This window comes from Salvelinus sp. IW2-2015, linkage group LG20 (assembly GCF_002910315.2).
Source record: "Salvelinus sp. IW2-2015 linkage group LG20, ASM291031v2, whole genome shotgun sequence".
In the NCBI taxonomy this organism is placed as follows: domain Eukaryota; kingdom Metazoa; phylum Chordata; class Actinopteri; order Salmoniformes; family Salmonidae; genus Salvelinus; species Salvelinus sp. IW2-2015.
Genome location: NC_036860.1, coordinates 77,369,589 through 77,374,715, shown reverse-complemented (window position 1 = coordinate 77,374,715; position 5,127 = coordinate 77,369,589). Strand labels below are relative to the sequence as shown.

At 40.6% G+C, this 5,127-nt stretch overlaps 1 protein-coding gene across 1 annotated transcript in view; it reads left to right on the top strand.

Annotated features, from left to right (window-relative positions):
- The window catches only part of LOC111981235 (protein shisa-6), a 62,738-nt gene that overhangs the window by 31,478 nt on the left and 26,133 nt on the right, over positions 1–5,127 (top strand). The window lies entirely within an intron of this gene.

Below are 5,127 nucleotides of genomic sequence, written 5' to 3'. Positions count from 1 at the left end.
AGTGGCTTCGGGAGAAGTATCTGAATGTCCTTGAGTGGCCCAGCCAGAGCCCGGACTTGAACCTGATTGAACATCTCTGGACAGACCTGAAAAGGTGTGTCCTGCGACGCTCCCCATCCAATCTGACAGAGCTTGAGAGGATCTGCAGAGAAGAATGGGAGAAACTCCCCAAATACAGGTGTGCCAAGCTTGTAGAGTCAAGCTTGTAGTGTCATACCCAAGAAGACTCGACGCTGTAATCGCTGCCAAAGGTGCTTCAACAAAGTACTGAGTAAAAGGTCTGAATTCTTATGTGAATGTAAGATTTCATTCTATTTCAATTTTTTTTGAAAACATTTCTTAAAACCTGTTTTTGCTTGTCATTATGGGGTGTTGTGTGTAAATTGACGAAGGGGGAAAACAATTTAATCCATTTAAGAATAAGGCTGTAATGTAACAAAATGTGGGAAAAGTGAAGGGGTCTGAATACTTTCCGAATGCGCTGTATAGCATTCAGAATATAGCGATATTTAATTAGAATGCTTTGAATATGGCGTTCAAATATTATGACCTTCATGAACACAACCATCTGTGTTGCAAATGGAGGCTGCTTTACTTAATCAATTAAAACGTCTAAGCTTTTAAGCCGCATTCCACCAAATATCTGAGATATGCATAATAATGACCTCATTACAGAAGGCACGGCAGAGTGCTTGGGCATTGTGTTGGGGAGATTGGATGCAAAACCCACTTTTATCATTTGTAATCTATCCTTCAGAGGACCCCGAAGAAAATGAAGAAAAAAATGGAGGAAGGCAGTTTGTAGGGGAACAAGAAAGCGTCAGGCTTTTCTTTGAGAAACCAGCCAGTCAGTTCAAAATTGAAACCAGACTTATTCATTCTGGGCACGAATGCAGCTCCAGCCATCTACGGTATTTGTGATGCGGTCTAATGCCAGGTTCATGAAAAGACACTTTGTCAAGGACATGGGCTCCAGCATCTACAAATAAAACGTATCAACTGTTACCAATTTCGAAAAAGCAGCCAGGCAAATAGATCAGAAGAAAATAGTGGTGTTCACTGAGAATATCTTAGATATTTCCCCTTTCACCCTAGACTTCTCACAGTTCTTTAATTTCTCTAACTTTAAATATTTTGCCAAGCTGCACTGCTTCTTGACACACTGCTTGCTTAACCTGGAAGCCAGCCGTACCAATGTATCGGAGGAAACACCGTACAACCGAAGTCACAAGGAGTCACTAGAGCATGATGGGACAAGGACATCCCGGCCGGCTAAACCATCCCCTAACCCGGACGACGCTGGGCCAATTGGGCGCCGCCTCATGTTTCTGCTGGTCGCGGCCAGCTGCAACACAGCCTGGGATCAAACCCGGGTTTGTAGTGATGCCTCAAGCACTGCAATGCAGTGCCTTAGACCSTTGCGCCACTCGGAAGGCCTAACAACAACAAATATAAATGTACCACAGTAACTATAGCTTGTGGATAGATATGCTCTCTGACCTGAGATCAGCCAGGTGACATTTAAACATTGAGACATAGAAGAGTACTGTAAAAGAGACTTAGCTCTCATGTATTCCTCATCATGTGTCACCCTCAGTGGGAGGTTTTCCCATTAACACTCAGATTACTGCACTCCATCATCTGAGATAATATTTCAAATAAATTGCATACAGCGTAATGCTGTGTTATATTCGGGAGGAGATAATCMTCTCAACAGCTCTCTGGTCTTACGGTGCATGATGCCCGATTTCCACTTAGAAAGTCTGTGTGTTCTTCATATGTGCAGTGTGGTAATGCAATATATAAAAAAAGATGTATCAAAAGTTCCTGCTTTACTTCAAGGCTGAAGCATCTCCATGAGCCAAACTAACAAATTCTCTCTCCTCTTCTCCAATGCCCTCTGAATCCAATCAACTCTTCACCACATCTATCTCCATAACATTATTTCACCCAGTGTTCCACAGAATACCAGGTATGGTCCACTTATTCCATTTCAAAATCGTGTTACTTGTGGTGCGTAGTGTATGGTGCTCAATGACCACTTTAAAGTCTTTCATACACAGCAGGAGATTGACAATTGCCAGACGTGCTAGACGAAAAGTGATCATCATAAGCCCTATTTTGCACCAGAGAATAATCAGATGATGGAAAGGCCTATTCATTGTAGTGGAGGGAAGTGAATAAGAGTATATTTCTTCAGTCATCTCAACATCTCAGTACTTAAGACAATCACCCCAMTCCTACTCCACTTCTAAAGCTGAATCGTCATTTCATCTGATCCATTAGCTCCAGTCAGCAGATGAAAAGTCAACCTGAGGCCTGATCCAGTTGACCATGCCTTAACATGTCTCCTAATGGGATCTCAAACATGAATCACTTTCACATTCATAAAAAAAAAGACATTTACAGTATTATAGCTTAAAGGCCCAATGCAGTTATTTTTATCTCAATATCAAATCATTTCTGGGTAGAAATTAAGTCCATTACTGTGATTGTTTTCAATCAAAAAGTCAAAAAGAAACAAAAACAACTTCTTACCAAGAGTGGTCTGGGAGTGTTCTGAGTGGGGAGGGGAAACTCATTTACCACCTGGTGATGTCACCAGGCAGGCCAAAACTCCATCCCACCAAAACAAGCTGAAATTTCAGGTGGTCTTTTCAAACAGCTCTTACACTAAAATGGCATTATCATAATTTTCTATGTTTTTGACTGCACCGGGTTTTTGTGTGTATCCACGTACACAAACCCACACACCACACCACACACACACACAGCACACACACACGTCAAGAAACCAACACAGCTACGAAGACCTCTACACCAACACTCTACGACACAGTCTACACATCACACACACACAAGTCCGACACACCCACATCACACCCACCACATATCGGCACATCAACTATCACATCTGACAATCTACCAACGCTACAGCAGCACACACAGCACACACGAGCACACACACACAACACACACACAGTACGCAGCATTCCAAATAATTTACAGAACTTGTTCCGGAGTGTTGAACTTTTCATAGTAGTTCTCGCAATTAGCCGTAAATGGTTGGCAGGGATCCAAGATGAATCCTGTCTGAATGGAGTATAGCATCTCATCCTATGATAATTTGTTCTGCATCCCATTGCAGTGATGTCCTCGGTGGCAATGTAAAGTTTGATCAGCAACATTGTTGTATATCATAACCACTGACAAAGAGCCAGGGTTGCTCATAAGAGAGTGTATTTTATTACAGGAAGACCTCCGGCTGGCCTACGTAGAATAGTGTATCACAACACATCACATTCAACCCCATCTGACGAAACCAGTTATGCTCTGCTGGTTTTAACATGATTGTCTTCTCTTTGAAGACATCACCATTCTCTATTGGACTTGATATCATAACCTTAAAAGGCCTCAGACTGTGGCCAAAGTTAGCTGTTAGCCCAAAAAGTAAGGCAGARCGAACAGAATTGCATTAGCTTCTGTCTGTTCACGTCTTCTGACGTTGTATGCATCGAGGCACTGTGCTGTAGTCGTACAGCCATGTGGGCATCTCTTCTCTGAGCCCGGCATTGCATGCACAGTTAATTAAATGTGTTCACACTCTGGTTTGATAAATCTGCCCACAGGAGTTTGTCAACGTTATTTATGATAACCAAAATAATGCAGTTCAGCGCTACACATCCATGTTGGGATGTAAGAAAGCAGAAACAAACTCCAAATTGTAAATGTTTTTTCACTGAAAAAAACGTTTGAATATTGCCTAGCATTTTAAATGCATAACATTTTCTATATGAAATGAGTAATAGGCCAACAACAAGAAGAAAAAAAATCCCTCAAATTGTATAGACGTACTGATTACTGCATGTTAAATCAATGCGGTGTTGGTCTTTAGCAAATTAAAGCCATTTAGAATACGATTACACCTGTCTCTTATACACATCTAGATGTGTATAAGAGACAGGCTTAATTCTTTGTACCACAGTAACTATAGCTTGTGGATAGATATGCTCTCTGACCTGAGATCAGCCAGGTGACATTTAAACATTGAGACATAGAAGAGTACTGTAACCCATGCAGAACCAGAGGGATATATACCATGCATATTGAGTGTAAACTTCAGGTCACACCCAACCCCAATAGGTATATCAAACATCAATCTATTGCAAAACAGTATGAAAACACAATTTCCTGGGCCGTTTCTATGGTAACCTCATATATGGTGACAGCCTCTGATAGAGTGTTGATATAAGAACGACAGCTGCTGTGATAGTCTGCACCCTGAAAAACACACACCCACAGAAAGAAATGAAAACATGTAATAAATTGTATGATCTCTATGCACACACCTAAATAAACAAGTTACGTCATTGTTGGTAATTGTTAGGTTTAAAACTTTCCTCAAAAACACATGAATCAGAAAGTTCTGTAGTTCTACTACATATTGGTAGATTCGAGTGGTAAAACAGAACAACTTTGAACACTAAAAAATCCAATCGGAGTCATTTCAAATAAAAATCTCCAATGAGGGTCTAATCATAACTTCATTCATTTCAGTGTTGAAACTAGGCCATGAGCAGCAACAAAGATCATATCATTTTCTCAAAATGAACGCAGTCAGTGCAAAGGGCAATAAAGCCGAGACACCAAACTCCCCGCTCACTCTGAATAATGGGGTCAATGCCAGCACTCACTATAGATTTCATTTCCTCTCCCTGATCTCGTTATCTGGCTTGGGCTTCATTGCGTCTTATTGTCAGTCTGCGTTTTTAAGCCTTTCCTAGCTCGGACATTTTAATGTCTGTCTAGTCACTTCCACTGAGTACTGGCATTGCCAAGGCAAAATGTCAGACACCTATGCATCCGATGAAGTCATTTAAATCGTAATGTGTTGTAATCGTATTCTAAATGGCTTTAATTTGCTAAAGACCAACACCGCATTGATTTAACATGCAGTAATCAGTACGTCTATACAATTTGAGGGATTTTTTTTCTTCTTGTTGTTGGCCTATTACTCATTTCATATAGAAAATGTTATGCATTTAAAATCTAGGCAATATTCAAACGTTTTTTTCAGTGAAAAAACATTTACAATTTGGAGTTTGTTTTCTGCTTTATCTCTCTCTT